Below are 25,769 nucleotides of genomic sequence, written 5' to 3'. Positions count from 1 at the left end.
TTCGCCTACCAGGCTGCTAAGGCCAAGAAGCAATGGTGTATAGTTCCTGCCCTTTATGTAACATTGCCGTTCCTGAAGACGGAGGAATTTTACAGTGCTCCTGTAGGAGAGACCGGGAAAGGGTCCCATACGTGAAATGGAGTGAGAAACAGGCCGGTGTGGAAGGGAGCTCTCAACTCACCTCTTGTTTCTGATGCTAGTACCCTTGCCCCGGGGGTGCCTGCAGGCCTAAAGCCAACCACCTAACTCAAGGGAACAACTCTTTAGAGAATTCCTGCTTCGGCTAAAATAGCCATGCCTGAGGGTGGACGCATTTTGCTGTGTGCAAGCGTGAGCGCCCTGCAACGGAGTCCCAAACCATTTTCTGTGTGAGACTCAGGCCCCGGAAGAAAGCAGAACACGACTCCCCACTTGTTTCATGAAGCTAGCCCTGCGGCCCCACTTTTGCATGGAAGTCTAATCGCTAGCGTTCTAACTCGGAGAAACAACAGTGTAGAGAAACCGTGCTTTGGTACCGTCGACCTCTCTGTGTGAGAAAGCAGTTTACGCTGCACTGTGGGTGAGAGCCTGGGGACAGGTTCCATAGGTAAAATCGAGGGAGGGAGAGACAGGCCAGTGCAGAAGGCAGCTGTCAACTCACCTCTTGTTTACGAGGCTAGTGCAGTTGCCCCGGGTGTGCCTGCAGGCCTAAAGCCAAGCACCTAAGTCGAAGGAACGACTCTGTAGAGAATTCCTGCTTCAGCGAACATAGGCATTCCTGAGGCTGGAAGCATTTTGCTGTGTGCCTGCGTGAGAGAAGGGCAATGGAGTCCCAAACCATTTTCCGTGTGAGACTCAGGCCCCGGGAGAAGGGAGGACACGCCTCCCCACTTGTTCCATGAAGTTAGCACTGCGGCCCCACTTTTGCATGGAAGTCTAATCGCTAGCGTTGTAACTCGGAGAAACAACACTGTAGAGGAACCGTGCTTTAGCTAGCGTCGACCTCTGTGGGAGGAAGCAGTATAGGGTGTACTGTGGGTGAGAGCCTGGGGCCGGGTTCCATTTCGTAAAATCGGGGGAGAGACAGGCCGGTACACAAGGCAGCCCTCAACTCATACCATGGCTATGGGGCTAGTACCGTTGCCCCGGGTGTGCGTGCAGGCTCAAAGACAACCACCTAACTCGAAGGAAAAACTCGGTAGAGAATCCATGCTTCAGCTAAAACAGCCAGTCCAGAGGGTGGAAGCATTTTGTTGTGTGCGTGCGTGAGAGCCCTGCAAGGGAGTCCAAAGCTTTTTGCGAGGGAGACTCAGGCCCCAGCAGAAGGCAGAACACGACTCGCCGTGTGTTTCATGAAGCTAGCACTGCGGCCCCACTTTCGCATGGAAGTCTAATCGCCAGCGTTCTAACTCGAAGAAACAACACGGTAGAGAAATCGTGCTTTAGCTACCATCCACGTCTCTGAGGGAGGAAGCAGTTTCCAGGCTACCGTGGGTGAGAGCCTGGGGAACGGGTTCCTTACGTGAGACCGAGGGAGAAGGAGTCCGGGCCAGAAGGCACCTCTCGACTCAGCTCTTGTTACCTGAAGCTAACACTACTGCTCCATGTTTGCATGGGAATGCTAAGTGCTCCACACTGATTTGGCAGAAAGAAGCCGGTCAAGAATCCCAGCTTCAGCTCATTCGCCTCGCCACAGGGTGGCAGCATTTTCAACTCTGCTTGAGTGCAAAGCTGGCGAATGAGTCCCAGCAGAATTCCGAGGCAGAAATAAGCATGGGCAGGAGGCAGCTATGGACTCAACTCTTGTTTCAGGAAACTAGATCGGCTCTCCCGTGTGTGCGTGTAGTCCTAAGTGCCATCCAGCCAACGCAAAGGAACAAAAGTGCAGAGAACCCGTGCCTCAGCAAAGATCGCCCTTCCTGAGCGTGCACTTCATCTGTTGTGTGTTTTTGTGAAAGCATGAGAAATGGAACCTAAACGTAACTCGGAGTGAGAAGCAGGCCTGGAAGGAAGACTGCTGTCGACTCACCTCTTGTTTGAGGAGATTAGCACTGCTGTACCCTGTGTGCCTGGATGCCTAGTTCCCAGGCTACTAACACCAAGAATCAATGCTATAGAGTGACTGCGCTTTAGTTAACATTGCCGTTCCTGAAGCCAGAGGAATTTGACAGTGCTGGTGTCTGTGAGCCCGGGGAAAGGGTCCCATACGTGAAATGGAGTGAGAAACAGGCCGGAGCGGAAGGCAGCTCTCAACTCACCTCTTGTTTATGAGGCTAGTACCCTTGCCCCGGCTGTGCCTGCAGGCCTAAAGCCAACCACCTAACTCAAAGGAAAAACCCCGTAGAGATTTCCTGCTTCGGCTAAAGTAGCCATGTCGGAGGGTGGACGCATTTTGCTGTGTGCATGCGTGAGCGCACTGCAAGTGAGTCCAGACCCATTTTCCGTGTGGGACTCAGGCCCCGGCAAGAGGCAGAACACGACTCCCCACTTGTTTCATGAAGCTAGCACTGCGGCCCCACTTTTGCATGGAAGTCTAATAGCGAGCGTTCTTTTTTTATTCTTATTATTAAATGTTTTTATTGTTATGTTAATCCCCATACATTACATCATTAGTTTTAGATATAGTGTTCCATGATTCATTGTTTGTGCATAACACCCAGTGCTCCATGCAGAACGTGCCCTGCTCAATACCCATCACCAGGCTAAGCCATCCTCCCACCCCCCTCCCCTCTAGAACCCTCAGTTTGTTTTTCAGAGTCCATCGTCTCTCATGGCTCTTCTCCCCCTCCGATTTCCCCCCCTTCATTCTTCCCCTCCTGCTACATTCTTCTTCTTCTTTTTTTCTTTCTTAACATATATCGCATTATTTGTTTCAGAGGTACAGATCTGAGATTCCACAGTCTTGCACAATTCACAGCGCTTACCAGAACACATACCCTCCCCAGTGTCCAACACCCAGTGACCCCATCCCTCCCACCCCACCCCCCACTCCAGCAACCCTCAGTTTGTTTCCTGAGATTAAGAATTCCTCATATCAGTGAGGTCATATGATACATGTCTTTCTCTCTTTGACTTCTTTCGCTCAGCATAATACCCTCCAGTTCCATCCACGTCGTTGCAGATGGCAAGATCTCATTCCTTTTGATGGCTGCATAATATTCCATTGTGTATATGTATGTATATATATATATATATATATATATATATATATATATATATACCACCTCTTCTTTATCCATTCATCTGTTGGTGGACATCTTGGCTCTTTCCACAGTTTGGCTATTGTGGACATTAATAGCAAGCGTTCTAACTCGGAGAAACAACACTGAAGAGAAACCGTGCTTTAGCTACCGACGACCTCTGTGTGGGAGGAAGCAGTTTAGGGTGTACTGTGGGTGAGAGCCTGGGGACGGGTTCCGTTTCGTAAAATCGAGGGAGAGACAGGCCGGAGAGAAGGCAGCTCTCAACTCACACCATGGTTATGGGGCTAGTACCGTTGCCCCGGGTGTGTGTGCAGGCTTCATGAAAACCGCCTAACTCGAAGGAAAAATTCGCTGGAGAATCCATGCTTCAGCTAAAAGAGCCGCTCCTGAGGGTGGAAGCATTTTGTTGTGTGCGTGCGTGAGAGCCCCGCAAGGGAGTCCAAAGCCTTTTGCGAGTGAGCCTCAGGCCCCAGCAGAAGGCAGAACACGACTCCCCATGTGTTTCATCAAGCTAGCACTGCGGCCCCACTTTTGCATGGAAGTCTCATCACTAGCGTTCTAACTCAAAGAAGCAGCAGTGTAGAGAAATCGTGCTTTAGTTACTGTCGACCTCCAGGCGGAGGAAGCAGTGTACAGGGTACCGTGGGTGAGAGCCTGGGGAACGGGTTGCATACGTGAAACCGAGGGAGAAACCGTTCCGGGCAGAAGGCACCTCTGGACTCAGCTCTTGCTACCTGAAGCTAACACTACTGCTCCATGTGTGCTTGGAATGCTCCGTGCTCAACAGTGCCTTGGAAGGAACAAGCCTGTAAAGACTCCCAGCTGCAGCTCTTTCGCCTACCAGGCTGCTAAGGCCAAGAAGCAATGGTGTATAGTTCCTGCCCTTTATGTAACATTGCCGTTCCTGAAGACGGAGGAATTTTACAGTGCTCCTGTAGGAGAGACCGGGAAAGGGTCCCATACGTGAAATGGAGTGAGAAACAGGCCGGTGTGGAAGGGAGCTCTCAACTCACCTCTTGTTTCTGATGCTAGTACCCTTGCCCCGGGGGTGCCTGCAGGCCTAAAGCCAACCACCTAACTCAAGGGAACAACTCTTTAGAGAATTCCTGCTTCGGCTAAAATAGCCATGCCTGAGGGTGGACGCATTTTGCTGTGTGCAAGCGTGAGCGCCCTGCAACGGAGTCCCAAACCATTTTCTGTGTGAGACTCAGGCCCCGGAAGAAAGCAGAACACGACTCCCCACTTGTTTCATGAAGCTAGCCCTGCGGCCCCACTTTTGCATGGAAGTCTAATCGCTAGCGTTCTAACTCGGAGAAACAACAGTGTAGAGAAACCGTGCTTTGGTACCGTCGACCTCTCTGTGTGAGAAAGCAGTTTACGCTGCACTGTGGGTGAGAGCCTGGGGACAGGTTCCATAGGTAAAATCGAGGGAGGGAGAGACAGGCCAGTGCAGAAGGCAGCTGTCAACTCACCTCTTGTTTACGAGGCTAGTGCAGTTGCCCCGGGTGTGCCTGCAGGCCTAAAGCCAAGCACCTAAGTCGAAGGAACGACTCTGTAGAGAATTCCTGCTTCAGCGAACATAGGCATTCCTGAGGCTGGAAGCATTTTGCTGTGTGCCTGCGTGAGAGAAGGGCAATGGAGTCCCAAACCATTTTCCGTGTGAGACTCAGGCCCCGGGAGAAGGGAGGACACGCCTCCCCACTTGTTCCATGAAGTTAGCACTGCGGCCCCACTTTTGCATGGAAGTCTAATCGCTAGCGTTGTAACTCGGAGAAACAACACTGTAGAGGAACCGTGCTTTAGCTAGCGTCGACCTCTGTGGGAGGAAGCAGTATAGGGTGTACTGTGGGTGAGAGCCTGGGGCCGGGTTCCATTTCGTAAAATCGGGGGAGAGACAGGCCGGTACACAAGGCAGCCCTCAACTCATACCATGGCTATGGGGCTAGTACCGTTGCCCCGGGTGTGCGTGCAGGCTCAAAGACAACCACCTAACTCGAAGGAAAAACTCGGTAGAGAATCCATGCTTCAGCTAAAACAGCCAGTCCAGAGGGTGGAAGCATTTTGTTGTGTGCGTGCGTGAGAGCCCTGCAAGGGAGTCCAAAGCTTTTTGCGAGGGAGACTCAGGCCCCAGCAGAAGGCAGAACACGACTCGCCGTGTGTTTCATGAAGCTAGCACTGCGGCCCCACTTTCGCATGGAAGTCTAATCGCCAGCGTTCTAACTCGAAGAAACAACACGGTAGAGAAATCGTGCTTTAGCTACCATCCACGTCTCTGAGGGAGGAAGCAGTTTCCAGGCTACCGTGGGTGAGAGCCTGGGGAACGGGTTCCTTACGTGAGACCGAGGGAGAAGGAGTCCGGGCCAGAAGGCACCTCTCGACTCAGCTCTTGTTACCTGAAGCTAACACTACTGCTCCATGTTTGCATGGGAATGCTAAGTGCTCCACACTGATTTGGCAGAAAGAAGCCGGTCAAGAATCCCAGCTTCAGCTCATTCGCCTCGCCACAGGGTGGCAGCATTTTCAACTCTGCTTGAGTGCAAAGCTGGCGAATGAGTCCCAGCAGAATTCCGAGGCAGAAATAAGCATGGGCAGGAGGCAGCTATGGACTCAACTCTTGTTTCAGGAAACTAGATCGGCTCTCCCGTGTGTGCGTGTAGTCCTAAGTGCCATCCAGCCAACGCAAAGGAACAAAAGTGCAGAGAACCCGTGCCTCAGCAAAGATCGCCCTTCCTGAGCGTGCACTTCATCTGTTGTGTGTTTTTGTGAAAGCATGAGAAATGGAACCTAAACGTAACTCGGAGTGAGAAGCAGGCCTGGAAGGAAGACTGCTGTCGACTCACCTCTTGTTTGAGGAGATTAGCACTGCTGTACCCTGTGTGCCTGGATGCCTAGTTCCCAGGCTACTAACACCAAGAATCAATGCTATAGAGTGACTGCGCTTTAGTTAACATTGCCGTTCCTGAAGCCAGAGGAATTTGACAGTGCTGGTGTCTGTGAGCCCGGGGAAAGGGTCCCATACGTGAAATGGAGTGAGAAACAGGCCGGAGCGGAAGGCAGCTCTCAACTCACCTCTTGTTTATGAGGCTAGTACCCTTGCCCCGGCTGTGCCTGCAGGCCTAAAGCCAACCACCTAACTCAAAGGAAAAACCCCGTAGAGATTTCCTGCTTCGGCTAAAGTAGCCATGTCGGAGGGTGGACGCATTTTGCTGTGTGCATGCGTGAGCGCACTGCAAGTGAGTCCAGACCCATTTTCCGTGTGGGACTCAGGCCCCGGCAAGAGGCAGAACACGACTCCCCACTTGTTTCATGAAGCTAGCACTGCGGCCCCACTTTTGCATGGAAGTCTAATAGCGAGCGTTCTTTTTTTATTCTTATTATTAAATGTTTTTATTGTTATGTTAATCCCCATACATTACATCATTAGTTTTAGATATAGTGTTCCATGATTCATTGTTTGTGCATAACACCCAGTGCTCCATGCAGAACGTGCCCTGCTCAATACCCATCACCAGGCTAAGCCATCCTCCCACCCCCCTCCCCTCTAGAACCCTCAGTTTGTTTTTCAGAGTCCATCGTCTCTCATGGCTCTTCTCCCCCTCCGATTTCCCCCCCTTCATTCTTCCCCTCCTGCTACATTCTTCTTCTTCTTTTTTTCTTTCTTAACATATATCGCATTATTTGTTTCAGAGGTACAGATCTGAGATTCCACAGTCTTGCACAATTCACAGCGCTTACCAGAACACATACCCTCCCCAGTGTCCAACACCCAGTGACCCCATCCCTCCCACCCCACCCCCCACTCCAGCAACCCTCAGTTTGTTTCCTGAGATTAAGAATTCCTCATATCAGTGAGGTCATATGATACATGTCTTTCTCTCTTTGACTTCTTTCGCTCAGCATAATACCCTCCAGTTCCATCCACGTCGTTGCAGATGGCAAGATCTCATTCCTTTTGATGGCTGCATAATATTCCATTGTGTATATGTATGTATATATATATATATATATATATATATATATATATATATATACCACCTCTTCTTTATCCATTCATCTGTTGGTGGACATCTTGGCTCTTTCCACAGTTTGGCTATTGTGGACATTAATAGCAAGCGTTCTAACTCGGAGAAACAACACTGAAGAGAAACCGTGCTTTAGCTACCGACGACCTCTGTGTGGGAGGAAGCAGTTTAGGGTGTACTGTGGGTGAGAGCCTGGGGACGGGTTCCGTTTCGTAAAATCGAGGGAGAGACAGGCCGGAGAGAAGGCAGCTCTCAACTCACACCATGGTTATGGGGCTAGTACCGTTGCCCCGGGTGTGTGTGCAGGCTTCATGAAAACCGCCTAACTCGAAGGAAAAATTCGCTGGAGAATCCATGCTTCAGCTAAAAGAGCCGCTCCTGAGGGTGGAAGCATTTTGTTGTGTGCGTGCGTGAGAGCCCCGCAAGGGAGTCCAAAGCCTTTTGCGAGTGAGCCTCAGGCCCCAGCAGAAGGCAGAACACGACTCCCCATGTGTTTCATCAAGCTAGCACTGCGGCCCCACTTTTGCATGGAAGTCTCATCACTAGCGTTCTAACTCAAAGAAGCAGCAGTGTAGAGAAATCGTGCTTTAGTTACTGTCGACCTCCAGGCGGAGGAAGCAGTGTACAGGGTACCGTGGGTGAGAGCCTGGGGAACGGGTTGCATACGTGAAACCGAGGGAGAAACCGTTCCGGGCAGAAGGCACCTCTGGACTCAGCTCTTGCTACCTGAAGCTAACACTACTGCTCCATGTGTGCTTGGAATGCTCCGTGCTCAACAGTGCCTTGGAAGGAACAAGCCTGTAAAGACTCCCAGCTGCAGCTCTTTCGCCTACCAGGCTGCTAAGGCCAAGAAGCAATGGTGTATAGTTCCTGCCCTTTATGTAACATTGCCGTTCCTGAAGACGGAGGAATTTTACAGTGCTCCTGTAGGAGAGACCGGGAAAGGGTCCCATACGTGAAATGGAGTGAGAAACAGGCCGGTGTGGAAGGGAGCTCTCAACTCACCTCTTGTTTCTGATGCTAGTACCCTTGCCCCGGGGGTGCCTGCAGGCCTAAAGCCAACCACCTAACTCAAGGGAACAACTCTTTAGAGAATTCCTGCTTCGGCTAAAATAGCCATGCCTGAGGGTGGACGCATTTTGCTGTGTGCAAGCGTGAGCGCCCTGCAACGGAGTCCCAAACCATTTTCTGTGTGAGACTCAGGCCCCGGAAGAAAGCAGAACACGACTCCCCACTTGTTTCATGAAGCTAGCCCTGCGGCCCCACTTTTGCATGGAAGTCTAATCGCTAGCGTTCTAACTCGGAGAAACAACAGTGTAGAGAAACCGTGCTTTGGTACCGTCGACCTCTCTGTGTGAGAAAGCAGTTTACGCTGCACTGTGGGTGAGAGCCTGGGGACAGGTTCCATAGGTAAAATCGAGGGAGGGAGAGACAGGCCAGTGCAGAAGGCAGCTGTCAACTCACCTCTTGTTTACGAGGCTAGTGCAGTTGCCCCGGGTGTGCCTGCAGGCCTAAAGCCAAGCACCTAAGTCGAAGGAACGACTCTGTAGAGAATTCCTGCTTCAGCGAACATAGGCATTCCTGAGGCTGGAAGCATTTTGCTGTGTGCCTGCGTGAGAGAAGGGCAATGGAGTCCCAAACCATTTTCCGTGTGAGACTCAGGCCCCGGGAGAAGGGAGGACACGCCTCCCCACTTGTTCCATGAAGTTAGCACTGCGGCCCCACTTTTGCATGGAAGTCTAATCGCTAGCGTTGTAACTCGGAGAAACAACACTGTAGAGGAACCGTGCTTTAGCTAGCGTCGACCTCTGTGGGAGGAAGCAGTATAGGGTGTCCTGTGGGTGAGAGCCTGGGGCCGGGTTCCATTTCGTAAAATCGGGGGAGAGACAGGCCGGTACACAAGGCAGCCCTCAACTCATACCATGGCTATGGGGCTAGTACCGTTGCCCCGGGTGTGCGTGCAGGCTCAAAGACAACCACCTAACTCGAAGGAAAAACTCGGTAGAGAATCCATGCTTCAGCTAAAACAGCCAGTCCAGAGGGTGGAAGCATTTTGTTGTGTGCGTGCGTGAGAGCCCTGCAAGGGAGTCCAAAGCTTTTTGCGAGGGAGACTCAGGCCCCAGCAGAAGGCAGAACACGACTCGCCGTGTGTTTCATGAAGCTAGCACTGCGGCCCCACTTTCGCATGGAAGTCTAATCGCCAGCGTTCTAACTCGAAGAAACAACACGGTAGAGAAATCGTGCTTTAGCTACCATCCACGTCTCTGAGGGAGGAAGCAGTTTCCAGGCTACCGTGGGTGAGAGCCTGGGGAACGGGTTCCTTACGTGAGACCGAGGGAGAAGGAGTCCGGGCCAGAAGGCACCTCTCGACTCAGCTCTTGTTACCTGAAGCTAACACTACTGCTCCATGTTTGCATGGGAATGCTAAGTGCTCCACACTGATTTGGCAGAAAGAAGCCGGTCAAGAATCCCAGCTTCAGCTCATTCGCCTCGCCACAGGGTGGCAGCATTTTCAACTCTGCTTGAGTGCAAAGCTGGCGAATGAGTCCCAGCAGAATTCCGAGGCAGAAATAAGCATGGGCAGGAGGCAGCTATGGACTCAACTCTTGTTTCAGGAAACTAGATCGGCTCTCCCGTGTGTGCGTGTAGTCCTAAGTGCCATCCAGCCAACGCAAAGGAACAAAAGTGCAGAGAACCCGTGCCTCAGCAAAGATCGCCCTTCCTGAGCGTGCACTTCATCTGTTGTGTGTTTTTGTGAAAGCATGAGAAATGGAACCTAAACGTAACTCGGAGTGAGAAGCAGGCCTGGAAGGAAGACTGCTGTCGACTCACCTCTTGTTTGAGGAGATTAGCACTGCTGTACCCTGTGTGCCTGGATGCCTAGTTCCCAGGCTACTAACACCAAGAATCAATGCTATAGAGTGACTGCGCTTTAGTTAACATTGCCGTTCCTGAAGCCAGAGGAATTTGACAGTGCTGGTGTCTGTGAGCCCGGGGAAAGGGTCCCATACGTGAAATGGAGTGAGAAACAGGCCGGAGCGGAAGGCAGCTCTCAACTCACCTCTTGTTTATGAGGCTAGTACCCTTGCCCCGGCTGTGCCTGCAGGCCTAAAGCCAACCACCTAACTCAAAGGAAAAACCCCGTAGAGATTTCCTGCTTCGGCTAAAGTAGCCATGTCGGAGGGTGGACGCATTTTGCTGTGTGCATGCGTGAGCGCACTGCAAGTGAGTCCAGACCCATTTTCCGTGTGGGACTCAGGCCCCGGCAAGAGGCAGAACACGACTCCCCACTTGTTTCATGAAGCTAGCACTGCGGCCCCACTTTTGCATGGAAGTCTAATAGCGAGCGTTCTTTTTTTATTCTTATTATTAAATGTTTTTATTGTTATGTTAATCCCCATACATTACATCATTAGTTTTAGATATAGTGTTCCATGATTCATTGTTTGTGCATAACACCCAGTGCTCCATGCAGAACGTGCCCTGCTCAATACCCATCACCAGGCTAAGCCATCCTCCCACCCCCCTCCCCTCTAGAACCCTCAGTTTGTTTTTCAGAGTCCATCGTCTCTCATGGTTCTTCTCCCCCTCCGATTTCCCCCCCTTCATTCTTCCCCTCCTGCTACATTCTTCTTCTTCTTTTTTTCTTTCTTAACATATATCGCATTATTTGTTTCAGAGGTACAGATCTGAGATTCCACAGTCTTGCACAATTCACAGCGCTTACCAGAACACATACCCTCCCCAGTGTCCAACACCCAGTGACCCCATCCCTCCCACCCCACCCCCCACTCCAGCAACCCTCAGTTTGTTTCCTGAGATTAAGAATTCCTCATATCAGTGAGGTCATATGATACATGTCTTTCTCTCTTTGACTTCTTTCGCTCAGCATAATACCCTCCAGTTCCATCCACGTCGTTGCAGATGGCAAGATCTCATTCCTTTTGATGGCTGCATAATATTCCATTGTGTATATGTATATATATATATATATATATATATATATATATATACCACCTCTTCTTTATCCATTCATCTGTTGGTGGACATCTTGGCTCTTTCCACAGTTTGGCTATTGTGGACATTAATAGCAAGCGTTCTAACTCGGAGAAACAACACTGAAGAGAAACCGTGCTTTAGCTACCGACGACCTCTGTGTGGGAGGAAGCAGTTTAGGGTGTACTGTGGGTGAGAGCCTGGGGACGGGTTCCGTTTCGTAAAATCGAGGGAGAGACAGGCCGGAGAGAAGGCAGCTCTCAACTCACACCATGGTTATGGGGCTAGTACCGTTGCCCCGGGTGTGTGTGCAGGCTTCATGAAAACCGCCTAACTCGAAGGAAAAATTCGCTGGAGAATCCATGCTTCAGCTAAAAGAGCCGCTCCTGAGGGTGGAAGCATTTTGTTGTGTGCGTGCGTGAGAGCCCCGCAAGGGAGTCCAAAGCCTTTTGCGAGTGAGCCTCAGGCCCCAGCAGAAGGCAGAACACGACTCCCCATGTGTTTCATCAAGCTAGCACTGCGGCCCCACTTTTGCATGGAAGTCTCATCACTAGCGTTCTAACTCAAAGCAGCAGCAGTGTAGAGAAATCGTGCTTTAGTTACTGTCGACCTCCAGGCGGAGGAAGCAGTGTACAGGGTACCGTGGGTGAGAGCCTGGGGAACGGGTTGCATACGTGAAACCGAGGGAGAAACCGTTCCGGGCAGAAGGCACCTCTGGACTCAGCTCTTGCTACCTGAAGCTAACACTACTGCTCCATGTGTGCTTGGAATGCTCCGTGCTCAACAGTGCCTTGGAAGGAACAAGCCTGTAAAGACTCCCAGCTGCAGCTCTTTCGCCTACCAGGCTGCTAAGGCCAAGAAGCAATGGTGTATAGTTCCTGCCCTTTATGTAACATTGCCGTTCCTGAAGACGGAGGAATTTTACAGTGCTCCTGTAGGAGAGACCGGGAAAGGGTCCCATACGTGAAATGGAGTGAGAAACAGGCCGGTGTGGAAGGGAGCTCTCAACTCACCTCTTGTTTCTGATGCTAGTACCCTTGCCCCGGGGGTGCCTGCAGGCCTAAAGCCAACCACCTAACTCAAGGGAACAACTCTTTAGAGAATTCCTGCTTCGGCTAAAATAGCCATGCCTGAGGGTGGACGCATTTTGCTGTGTGCAAGCGTGAGCGCCCTGCAACGGAGTCCCAAACCATTTTCTGTGTGAGACTCAGGCCCCGGAAGAAAGCAGAACACGACTCCCCACTTGTTTCATGAAGCTAGCCCTGCGGCCCCACTTTTGCATGGAAGTCTAATCGCTAGCGTTCTAACTCGGAGAAACAACAGTGTAGAGAAACCGTGCTTTGGTACCGTCGACCTCTCTGTGTGAGAAAGCAGTTTACGCTGCACTGTGGGTGAGAGCCTGCGGACAGGTTCCATAGGTAAAATCGAGGGAGGGAGAGACAGGCCAGTGCAGAAGGCAGCTGTCAACTCACCTCTTGTTTACGAGGCTAGTGCAGTTGCCCCGGGTGTGCCTGCAGGCCTAAAGCCAAGCACCTAAGTCGAAGGAACGACTCTGTAGAGAATTCCTGCTTCAGCGAACATAGGCATTCCTGAGGCTGGAAGCATTTTGCTGTGTGCCTGCGTGAGAGAAGGGCAATGGAGTCCCAAACCATTTTCCGTGTGAGACTCAGGCCCCGGGAGAAGGGAGGACACGCCTCCCCACTTGTTCCATGAAGTTAGCACTGCGGCCCCACTTTTGCATGGAAGTCTAATCGCTAGCGTTGTAACTCGGAGAAACAACACTGTAGAGGAACCGTGCTTTAGCTAGCGTCGACCTCTGTGGGAGGAAGCAGTATAGGGTGTACTGTGGGTGAGAGCCTGGGGCCGGGTTCCATTTCGTAAAATCGGGGGAGAGACAGGCCGGTACACAAGGCAGCCCTCAACTCATACCATGGCTATGGGGCTAGTACCGTTGCCCCGGGTGTGCGTGCAGGCTCAAAGACAACCACCTAACTCGAAGGAAAAACTCGGTAGAGAATCCATGCTTCAGCTAAAACAGCCAGTCCAGAGGGTGGAAGCATTTTGTTGTGTGCGTGCGTGAGAGCCCTGCAAGGGAGTCCAAAGCTTTTTGCGAGGGAGACTCAGGCCCCAGCAGAAGGCAGAACACGACTCGCCGTGTGTTTCATGAAGCTAGCACTGCGGCCCCACTTTCGCATGGAAGTCTAATCGCCAGCGTTCTAACTCGAAGAAACAACACGGTAGAGAAATCGTGCTTTAGCTACCATCCACGTCTCTGAGGGAGGAAGCAGTTTCCAGGCTACCGTGGGTGAGAGCCTGGGGAACGGGTTCCTTACGTGAGACCGAGGGAGAAGGAGTCCGGGCCAGAAGGCACCTCTCGACTCAGCTCTTGTTACCTGAAGCTAACACTACTGCTCCATGTTTGCATGGGAATGCTAAGTGCTCCACACTGATTTGGCAGAAAGAAGCCGGTCAAGAATCCCAGCTTCAGCTCATTCGCCTCGCCACAGGGTGGCAGCATTTTCAACTCTGCTTGAGTGCAAAGCTGGCGAATGAGTCCCAGCAGAATTCCGAGGCAGAAATAAGCATGGGCAGGAGGCAGCTATGGACTCAACTCTTGTTTCAGGAAACTAGATCGGCTCTCCCGTGTGTGCGTGTAGTCCTAAGTGCCATCCAGCCAACGCAAAGGAACAAAAGTGCAGAGAACCCGTGCCTCAGCAAAGATCGCCCTTCCTGAGCGTGCACTTCATCTGTTGTGTGTTTTTGTGAAAGCATGAGAAATGGAACCTAAACGTAACTCGGAGTGAGAAGCAGGCCTGGAAGGAAGACTGCTGTCGACTCACCTCTTGTTTGAGGAGATTAGCACTGCTGTACCCTGTGTGCCTGGATGCCTAGTTCCCAGGCTACTAACACCAAGAATCAATGCTATAGAGTGACTGCGCTTTAGTTAACATTGCCGTTCCTGAAGCCAGAGGAATTTGACAGTGCTGGTGTCTGTGAGCCCGGGGAAAGGGTCCCATACGTGAAATGGAGTGAGAAACAGGCCGGAGCGGAAGGCAGCTCTCAACTCACCTCTTGTTTATGAGGCTAGTACCCTTGCCCCGGCTGTGCCTGCAGGCCTAAAGCCAACCACCTAACTCAAAGGAAAAACCCCGTAGAGATTTCCTGCTTCGGCTAAAGTAGCCATGTCGGAGGGTGGACGCATTTTGCTGTGTGCATGCGTGAGCGCACTGCAAGTGAGTCCAGACCCATTTTCCGTGTGGGACTCAGGCCCCGGCAAGAGGCAGAACACGACTCCCCACTTGTTTCATGAAGCTAGCACTGCGGCCCCACTTTTGCATGGAAGTCTAATAGCGAGCGTTCTTTTTTTATTCTTATTATTAAATGTTTTTATTGTTATGTTAATCCCCATACATTACATCATTAGTTTTAGATATAGTGTTCCATGATTCATTGTTTGTGCATAACACCCAGTGCTCCATGCAGAACGTGCCCTGCTCAATACCCATCACCAGGCTAAGCCATCCTCCCACCCCCCTCCCCTCTAGAACCCTCAGTTTGTTTTTCAGAGTCCATCGTCTCTCATGGTTCTTCTCCCCCTCCGATTTCCCCCCCTTCATTCTTCCCCTCCTGCTACATTCTTCTTCTTCTTTTTTTCTTTCTTAACATATATCGCATTATTTGTTTCAGAGGTACAGATCTGAGATTCCACAGTCTTGCACAATTCACAGCGCTTACCAGAACACATACCCTCCCCAGTGTCCAACACCCAGTGACCCCATCCCTCCCACCCCACCCCCCACTCCAGCAACCCTCAGTTTGTTTCCTGAGATTAAGAATTCCTCATATCAGTGAGGTCATATGATACATGTCTTTCTCTCTTTGACTTCTTTCGCTCAGCATAATACCCTCCAGTTCCATCCACGTCGTTGCAGATGGCAAGATCTCATTCCTTTTGATGGCTGCATAATATTCCATTGTGTATATGTATATATATATATATATATATATATATATATATATATACCACCTCTTCTTTATCCATTCATCTGTTGGTGGACATCTTGGCTCTTTCCACAGTTTGGCTATTGTGGACATTAATAGCAAGCGTTCTAACTCGGAGAAACAACACTGAAGAGAAAGCGTGCTTTAGCTACCGACGACCTCTGTGTGGGAGGAAGCAGTTTAGGGTGTACTGTGGGTGAGAGCCTGGGGACGGGTTCCGTTTCGTAAAATCGAGGGAGAGACAGGCCGGAGAGAAGGCAGCTCTCAACTCACACCATGGTTATGGGGCTAGTACCGTTGCCCCGGGTGTGTGTGCAGGCTTCATGAAAACCGCCTAACTCGAAGGAAAAATTCGCTGGAGAATCCATGCTTCAGCTAAAAGAGCCGCTCCTGAGGGTGGAAGCATTTTGTTGTGTGCGTGCGTGAGAGCCCCGCAAGGGAGTCCAAAGCCTTTTGCGAGTGAGCCTCAGGCCCCAGCAGAAGGCAGAACACGACTCCCCATGTGTTTCATCAAGCTAGCACTGCGGCCCCACTTTTGCATGGAAGTCTCATCACTAGCGTTCTAACTCAAAGAAGCAGCAGTGTAGAGAAATCGTGCTTTAGTTACTGTCGACCTCCAGGCGGAGGAAGCAGTGTACAGGGTACCGTGGGTGAGAGCCTGGGGAACGGGTTGCATACGTGAAACCGAGGGAGAAACCGTTCCGGGCAGAAGGCACCTCTGGACTCAGCTCTTGCTACCTGAAGCTAACACTACTGCTCCATGTGTGCTTGGAATGCTCCGTGCTCAACAGTGCCTTGGAAGGAACAAGCCTGTAAAGACTCCCAGCTGCAGCTCTTTCGCCTACCAGGCTGCTAAGGCCAAGAAGCAATGGTGTATAGTTCCTGCCCTTTATGTAACATTGCCGTTCCTGAAGACGGAGGAATTTTACAGTGCTCCTGTAGGAGAGACCGGGAAAGGGTCCCATACGTGAAATGGAGTGAGAAACAGGCCGGTGTGGAAGGGAGCTCTCAACTCACCTCTTGTTTCTGATGCTAGTACCCTTGCCCCGGGGGTGCCTGCAGGCCTAAAGCCAACCACCTAACTCAAGGGAACAACTCTTTAGAGAATTCCTGCTTCGGCTAAAATAGCCATGCCTGAGGGTGGACGCATTTTGCTGTGTGCAAGCGTGAGCGCCCTGCAACGGAGTCCCAAACCATTTTCTGTGTGAGACTCAGGCCCCGGAAGAAAGCAGAACACGACTCCCCACTTGTTTCATGAAGCTAGCCCTGCGGCCCCACTTTTGCATGGAAGTCTAATCGCTAGCGTTCTAACTCGGAGAAACAACAGTGTAGAGAAACCGTGCTTTGGTACCGTCGACCTCTCTGTGTGAGAAAGCAGTTTACGCTGCACTGTGGGTGAGAGCCTGGGGACAGGTTCCATAGGTAAAATCGAGGGAGGGAGAGACAGGCCAGTGCAGAAGGCAGCTGTCAACTCACCTCTTGTTTACGAGGCTAGTGCAGTTGCCCCGGGTGTGCCTGCAGGCCTAAAGCCAAGCACCTAAGTCGAAGGAACGACTCTGTAGAGAATTCCTGCTTCAGCGAACATAGGCATTCCTGAGGCTGGAAGCATTTTGCTGTGTGCCTGCGTGAGAGAAGGGCAATGGAGTCCCAAACCATTTTCCGTGTGAGACTCAGGCCCCGGGAGAAGGGAGGACACGCCTCCCCACTTGTTCCATGAAGTTAGCACTGCGGCCCCACTTTTGCATGGAAGTCTAATCGCTAGCGTTGTAACTCGGAGAAACAACACTGTAGAGGAACCGTGCTTTAGCTAGCGTCGACCTCTGTGGGAGGAAGCAGTATAGGGTGTACTGTGGGTGAGAGCCTGGGGCCGGGTTCCATTTCGTAAAATCGGGGGAGAGACAGGCCGGTACACAAGGCAGCCCTCAACTCATACCATGGCTATGGGGCTAGTACCGTTGCCCCGGGTGTGCGTGCAGGCTCAAAGACAACCACCTAACTCGAAGGAAAAACTCGGTAGAGAATCCATGCTTCAGCTAAAACAGCCAGTCCAGAGGGTGGAAGCATTTTGTTGTGTGCGTGCGTGAGAGCCCTGCAAGGGAGTCCAAAGCTTTTTGCGAGGGAGACTCAGGCCCCAGCAGAAGGCAGAACACGACTCGCCGTGTGTTTCATGAAGCTAGCACTGCGGCCCCACTTTCGCATGGAAGTCTAATCGCCAGCGTTCTAACTCGAAGAAACAACACGGTAGAGAAATCGTGCTTTAGCTACCATCCACGTCTCTGAGGGAGGAAGCAGTTTCCAGGCTACCGTGGGTGAGAGCCTGGGGAACGGGTTCCTTACGTGAGACCGAGGGAGAAGGAGTCCGGGCCAGAAGGCACCTCTCGACTCAGCTCTTGTTACCTGAAGCTAACACTACTGCTCCATGTTTGCATAGGAATGCTAAGTGCTCCACACTGATTTGGCAGAAAGAAGCCGGTCAAGAATCCCAGCTTCAGCTCATTCGCCTCGCCACAGGGTGGCAGCATTTTCAACTCTGCTTGAGTGCAAAGCTGGCGAATGAGTCCCAGCAGAATTCCGAGGCAGAAATAAGCATGGGCAGGAGGCAGCTATGGACTCAACTCTTGTTTCAGGAAACTAGATCGGCTCTCCCGTGTGTGCGTGTAGTCCTAAGTGCCATCCAGCCAACGCAAAGGAACAAAAGTGCAGAGAACCCGTGCCTCAGCAAAGATCGCCCTTCCTGAGCGTGCACTTCATCTGTTGTGTGTTTTTGTGAAAGCATGAGAAATGGAACCTAAACGTAACTCGGAGTGAGAAGCAGGCCTGGAAGGAAGACTGCTGTCGACTCACCTCTTGTTTGAGGAGATTAGCACTGCTGTACCCTGTGTGCCTGGATGCCTAGTTCCCAGGCTACTAACACCAAGAATCAATGCTATAGAGTGACTGCGCTTTAGTTAACATTGCCGTTCCTGAAGCCAGAGGAATTTGACAGTGCTGGTGTCTGTGAGCCCGGGGAAAGGGTCCCATACGTGAAATGGAGTGAGAAACAGGCCGGAGCGGAAGGCAGCTCTCAACTCACCTCTTGTTTATGAGGCTAGTACCCTTGCCCCGGCTGTGCCTGCAGGCCTAAAGCCAACCACCTAACTCAAAGGAAAAACCCCGTAGAGATTTCCTGCTTCGGCTAAAGTAGCCATGTCGGAGGGTGGACGCATTTTGCTGTGTGCATGCGTGAGCGCACTGCAAGTGAGTCCAGACCCATTTTCCGTGTGGGACTCAGGCCCCGGCAAGAGGCAGAACACGACTCCCCACTTGTTTCATGAAGCTAGCACTGCGGCCCCACTTTTGCATGGAAGTCTAATAGCGAGCGTTCTTTTTTTATTCTTATTATTAAATGTTTTTATTGTTATGTTAATCCCCATACATTACATCATTAGTTTTAGATATAGTGTTCCATGATTCATTGTTTGTGCATAACACCCAGTGCTCCATGCAGAACGTGCCCTGCTCAATACCCATCACCAGGCTAAGCCATCCTCCCACCCCCCTCCCCTCTAGAACCCTCAGTTTGTTTTTCAGAGTCCATCGTCTCTCATGGTTCTTCTCCCCCTCCGATTTCCCCCCCTTCATTCTTCCCCTCCTGCTACATTCTTCTTCTTCTTTTTTTCTTTCTTAACATATATCGCATTATTTGTTTCAGAGGTACAGATCTGAGATTCCACAGTCTTGCACAATTCACAGCGCTTACCAGAACACATACCCTCCCCAGTGTCCAACACCCAGTGACCCCATCCCTCCCACCCCACCCCCCACTCCAGCAACCCTCAGTTTGTTTCCTGAGATTAAGAATTCCTCATATCAGTGAGGTCATATGATACATGTCTTTCTCTCTTTGACTTCTTTCGCTCAGCATAATACCCTCCAGTTCCATCCACGTCGTTGCAGATGGCAAGATCTCATTCCTTTTGATGGCTGCATAATATTCCATTGTGTATATGTATATATATATATATATATATATATATATATACCACCTCTTCTTTATCCATTCATCTGTTGGTGGACATCTTGGCTCTTTCCACAGTTTGGCTATTGTGGACATTAATAGCAAGCGTTCTAACTCGGAGAAACAACACTGAAGAGAAACCGTGCTTTAGCTACCGACGACCTCTGTGTGGGAGGAAGCAGTTTAGGGTGTACTGTGGGTGAGAGCCTGGGGACGGGTTCCGTTTCGTAAAATCGAGGGAGAGACAGGCCGGAGAGAAGGCAGCTCTCAACTCACACCATGGTTATGGGGCTAGTACCGTTGCCCCGGGTGTGTGTGCAGGCTTCATGAAAACCGCCTAACTCGAAGGAAAAATTCGCTGGAGAATCCATGCTTCAGCTAAAAGAGCCGCTCCTGAGGGTGGAAGCATTTTGTTGTGTGCGTGCGTGAGAGCCCCGCAAGGGAGTCCAAAGCCTTTTGCGAGTGAGCCTCAGGCCCCAGCAGAAGGCAGAACACGACTCCCCATGTGTTTCATCAAGCTAGCACTGCGGCCCCACTTTTGCATGGAAGTCTCATCACTAGCGTTCTAACTCAAAGAAGCAGCAGTGTAGAGAAATCGTGCTTTAGTTACTGTCGACCTCCAGGCGGAGGAAGCAGTGTACAGGGTACCGTGGGTGAGAGCCTGGGGAACGGGTTGCATACGTGAAACCGAGGGAGAAACCGTTCCGGGCAGAAGGCACCTCTGGACTCAGCTCTTGCTACCTGAAGCTAACACTACTGCTCCATGTGTGCTTGGAATGCTCCGTGCTCAACAGTGCCTTGGAAGGAACAAGCCTGTAAAGACTCCCAGCTGCAGCTCTTTCGCCTACCAGGCTGCTAAGGCCAAGAAGCAATGGTGTATAGTTCCTGCCCTTTATGTAACATTGCCGTTCCTGAAGACGGAGGAATTTTACAGTGCTCCTGTAGGAGAGACCGGGAAAGGGTCCCATACGTGAAATGGAGTGAGAAACAGGCCGGTGTGGAAGGGAGCTCTCAACTCACCTCTTGTTTCTGATGCTAGTACCCTTGCCCCGGGGGTGCCTGCAGGCCTAAAGCCAACCACCTAACTCAAGGGAACAACTCTTTAGAGAATTCCTGCTTCGGCTAAAATAGCCATGCCTGAGGGTGGACGCATTTTGCTGTGTGCAAGCGTGAGCGCCCTGCAACGGAGTCCCAAACCATTTTCTGTGTGAGACTCAGGCCCCGGAAGAAAGCAGAACACGACTCCCCACTTGTTTCATGAAGCTAGCCCTGCGGCCCCACTTTTGCATGGAAGTCTAATCGCTAGCGTTCTAACTCGGAGAAACAACAGTGTAGAGAAACCGTGCTTTGGTACCGTCGACCTCTCTGTGTGAGAAAGCAGTTTACGCTGCACTGTGGGTGAGAGCCTGGGGACAGGTTCCATAGGTAAAATCGAGGGAGGGAGAGACAGGCCAGTGCAGAAGGCAGCTGTCAACTCACCTCTTGTTTACGAGGCTAGTGCAGTTGCCCCGGGTGTGCCTGCAGGCCTAAAGCCAAGCACCTAAGTCGAAGGAACGACTCTGTAGAGAATTCCTGCTTCAGCGAACATAGGCATTCCTGAGGCTGGAAGCATTTTGCTGTGTGCCTGCGTGAGAGAAGGGCAATGGAGTCCCAAACCATTTTCCGTGTGAGACTCAGGCCCCGGGAGAAGGGAGGACACGCCTCCCCACTTGTTCCATGAAGTTAGCACTGCGGCCCCACTTTTGCATGGAAGTCTAATCGCTAGCGTTGTAACTCGGAGAAACAACACTGTAGAGGAACCGTGCTTTAGCTAGCGTCGACCTCTGTGGGAGGAAGCAGTATAGGGTGTACTGTGGGTGAGAGCCTGGGGCCGGGTTCCATTTCGTAAAATCGGGGGAGAGACAGGCCGGTACACAAGGCAGCCCTCAACTCATACCATGGCTATGGGGCTAGTACCGTTGCCCCGGGTGTGCGTGCAGGCTCAAAGACAACCACCTAACTCGAAGGAAAAACTCGGTAGAGAATCCATGCTTCAGCTAAAACAGCCAGTCCAGAGGGTGGAAGCATTTTGTTGTGTGCGTGCGTGAGAGCCCTGCAAGGGAGTCCAAAGCTTTTTGCGAGGGAGACTCAGGCCCCAGCAGAAGGCAGAACACGACTCGCCGTGTGTTTCATGAAGCTAGCACTGCGGCCCCACTTTCGCATGGAAGTCTAATCGCCAGCGTTCTAACTCGAAGAAACAACACGGTAGAGAAATCGTGCTTTAGCTACCATCCACGTCTCTGAGGGAGGAAGCAGTTTCCAGGCTACCGTGGGTGAGAGCCTGGGGAACGGGTTCCTTACGTGAGACCGAGGGAGAAGGAGTCCGGGCCAGAAGGCACCTCTCGACTCAGCTCTTGTTACCTGAAGCTAACACTACTGCTCCATGTTTGCATGGGAATGCTAAGTGCTCCACACTGATTTGGCAGAAAGAAGCCGGTCAAGAATCCCAGCTTCAGCTCATTCGCCTCGCCACAGGGTGGCAGCATTTTCAACTCTGCTTGAGTGCAAAGCTGGCGAATGAGTCCCAGCAGAATTCCGAGGCAGAAATAAGCATGGGCAGGAGGCAGCTATGGACTCAACTCTTGTTTCAGGAAACTAGATCGGCTCTCCCGTGTGTGCGTGTAGTCCCAAGTGCCATCCAGCCAACGCAAAGGAACAAAAGTGCAGAGAACCCGTGCCTCAGCAAAGATCGCCCTTCCTGAGCGTGCACTTCATCTGTTGTGTGTTTTTGTGAAAGCATGAGAAATGGAACCTAAACGTAACTCGGAGTGAGAAGCAGGCCTGGAAGGAAGACTGCTGTCGACTCACCTCTTGTTTGAGGAGATTAGCACTGCTGTACCCTGTGTGCCTGGATGCCTAGTTCCCAGGCTACTAACACCAAGAATCAATGCTATAGAGTGACTGCGCTTTAGTTAACATTGCCGTTCCTGAAGCCAGAGGAATTTGACAGTGCTGGTGTCTGTGAGCCCGGGGAAAGGGTCCCATACGTGAAATGGAGTGAGAAACAGGCCGGAGCGGAAGGCAGCTCTCAACTCACCTCTTGTTTATGAGGCTAGTACCCTTGCCCCGGCTGTGCCTGCAGGCCTAAAGCCAACCACCTAACTCAAAGGAAAAACCCCGTAGAGATTTCCTGCTTCGGCTAAAGTAGCCATGTCGGAGGGTGGACGCATTTTGCTGTGTGCATGCGTGAGCGCACTGCAAGTGAGTCCAGACCCATTTTCCGTGTGGGACTCAGGCCCCGGCAAGAGGCAGAACACGACTCCCCACTTGTTTCATGAAGCTAGCACTGCGGCCCCACTTTTGCATGGAAGTCTAATAGCGAGCGTTCTTTTTTTATTCTTATTATTAAATGTTTTTATTGTTATGTTAATCCCCATACATTACATCATTAGTTTTAGATATAGTGTTCCATGATTCATTGTTTGTGCATAACACCCAGTGCTCCATGCAGAACGTGCCCTGCTCAATACCCATCACCAGGCTAAGCCATCCTCCCACCCCCCTCCCCTCTAGAACCCTCAGTTTGTTTTTCAGAGTCCATCGTCTCTCATGGTTCTTCTCCCCCTCCGATTTCCCCCCCTTCATTCTTCCCCTCCTGCTACATTCTTCTTCTTCTTTTTTTCTTTCTTAACATATATCGCATTATTTGTTTCAGAGGTACAGATCTGAGATTCCACAGTCTTGCACAATTCACAGCGCTTACCAGAACACATACCCTCCCCAGTGTCCAACACCCAGTGACCCCATCCCTCCCACCCCACCCCCCACTCCAGCAACCCTCAGTTTGTTTCCTGAGATTAAGAATTCCTCATATCAGTGAGGTCATATGATACATGTCTTTCTCTCTTTGACTTCTTTCGCTCAGCATAATACCCTCCAGTTCCATCCACGTCGTTGCAGATGGCAAGATCTCATTCCTTTTGATGGCTGCATAATATTCCATTGTGTATATGTATATATATATATATATATATATATATATATATATACCACCTCTTCTTTATCCATTCATCTGTTGGTGGACATCTTGGCTCTTTCCACAGTTTGGCTATTGTGGACATTAATAGCAAGCGTTCTAACTCGGAGAAACAACACTGAAGAGAAACCGTGCTTTAGCTACCGACGACCTCTGTGTGGGAGGAAGCAGTTTAGGGTGTACTGTGGGTGAGAGCCTGGGGACGGGTTCCGTTTCGTAAAATCGAGGGAGAGACAGGCCGGAGAGAAGGCAGCTCTCAACTCACACCATGGTTATGGGGCTAGTACCGTTGCCCCGGGTGTGTGTGCAGGCTTCATGAAAACCGCCTAACTCGAAGGAAAAATTCGCTGGAGAATCCATGCTTCAGCTAAAAGAGCCGCTCCTGAGGGTGGAAGCATTTTGTTGTGTGCGTGCGTGAGAGCCCCGCAAGGGAGTCCAAAGCCTTTTGCGAGTGAGCCTCAGGCCCCAGCAGAAGGCAGAACACGACTCCCCATGTGTTTCATCAAGCTAGCACTGCGGCCCCACTTTTGCATGGAAGTCTCATCACTAGCGTTCTAACTCAAAGCAGCAGCAGTGTAGAGAAATCGTGCTTTAGTTACTGTCGACCTCCAGGCGGAGGAAGCAGTGTACAGGGTACCGTGGGTGAGAGCCTGGGGAACGGGTTGCATACGTGAAACCGAGGGAGAAACCGTTCCGGGCAGAAGGCACCTCTGGACTCAGCTCTTGCTACCTGAAGCTAACACTACTGCTCCATGTGTGCTTGGAATGCTCCGTGCTCAACAGTGCCTTGGAAGGAACAAGCCTGTAAAGACTCCCAGCTGCAGCTCTTTCGCCTACCAGGCTGCTAAGGCCAAGAAGCAATGGTGTATAGTTCCTGCCCTTTATGTAACATTGCCGTTCCTGAAGACGGAGGAATTTTACAGTGCTCCTGTAGGAGAGACCGGGAAAGGGTCCCATACGTGAAATGGAGTGAGAAACAGGCCGGTGTGGAAGGGAGCTCTCAACTCACCTCTTGTTTCTGATGCTAGTACCCTTGCCCCGGGGGTGCCTGCAGGCCTAAAGCCAACCACCTAACTCAAGGGAACAACTCTTTAGAGAATTCCTGCTTCGGCTAAAATAGCCATGCCTGAGGGTGGACGCATTTTGCTGTGTGCAAGCGTGAGCGCCCTGCAACGGAGTCCCAAACCATTTTCTGTGTGAGACTCAGGCCCCGGAAGAAAGCAGAACACGACTCCCCACTTGTTTCATGAAGCTAGCCCTGCGGCCCCACTTTTGCATGGAAGTCTAATCGCTAGCGTTCTAACTCGGAGAAACAACAGTGTAGAGAAACCGTGCTTTGGTACCGTCGACCTCTCTGTGTGAGAAAGCAGTTTACGCTGCACTGTGGGTGAGAGCCTGCGGACAGGTTCCATAGGTAAAATCGAGGGAGGGAGAGACAGGCCAGTGCAGAAGGCAGCTGTCAACTCACCTCTTGTTTACGAGGCTAGTGCAGTTGCCCCGGGTGTGCCTGCAGGCCTAAAGCCAAGCACCTAAGTCGAAGGAACGACTCTGTAGAGAATTCCTGCTTCAGCGAACATAGGCATTCCTGAGGCTGGAAGCATTTTGCTGTGTGCCTGCGTGAGAGAAGGGCAATGGAGTCCCAAACCATTTTCCGTGTGAGACTCAGGCCCCGGGAGAAGGGAGGACACGCCTCCCCACTTGTTCCATGAAGTTAGCACTGCGGCCCCACTTTTGCATGGAAGTCTAATCGCTAGCGTTGTAACTCGGAGAAACAACACTGTAGAGGAACCGTGCTTTAGCTAGCGTCGACCTCTGTGGGAGGAAGCAGTATAGGGTGTCCTGTGGGTGAGAGCCTGGGGCCGGGTTCCATTTCGTAAAATCGGGGGAGAGACAGGCCGGTACACAAGGCAGCCCTCAACTCATACCATGGCTATGGGGCTAGTACCGTTGCCCCGGGTGTGCGTGCAGGCTCAAAGACAACCACCTAACTCGAAGGAAAAACTCGGTAGAGAATCCATGCTTCAGCTAAAACAGCCAGTCCAGAGGGTGGAAGCATTTTGTTGTGTGCGTGCGTGAGAGCCCTGCAAGGGAGTCCAAAGCTTTTTGCGAGGGAGACTCAGGCCCCAGCAGAAGGCAGAACACGACTCGCCGTGTGTTTCATGAAGCTAGCACTGCGGCCCCACTTTCGCATGGAAGTCTAATCGCCAGCGTTCTAACTCGAAGAAACAACACGGTAGAGAAATCGTGCTTTAGCTACCATCCACGTCTCTGAGGGAGGAAGCAGTTTCCAGGCTACCGTGGGTGAGAGCCTGGGGAACGGGTTCCTTACGTGAGACCGAGGGAGAAGGAGTCCGGGCCAGAAGGCACCTCTCGACTCAGCTCTTGTTACCTGAAGCTAACACTACTGCTCCATGTTTGCATGGGAATGCTAAGTGCTCCACACTGATTTGGCAGAAAGAAGCCGGTCAAGAATCCCAGCTTCAGCTCATTCGCCTCGCCACAGGGTGGCAGCATTTTCAACTCTGCTTGAGTGCAAAGCTGGCGAATGAGTCCCA

Source organism: Halichoerus grypus, chromosome 10 (genome assembly GCF_964656455.1).
Source record: "Halichoerus grypus chromosome 10, mHalGry1.hap1.1, whole genome shotgun sequence".
Taxonomy (NCBI): domain Eukaryota; kingdom Metazoa; phylum Chordata; class Mammalia; order Carnivora; family Phocidae; genus Halichoerus; species Halichoerus grypus.
This window is presented reverse-complemented; position numbering follows the sequence as displayed.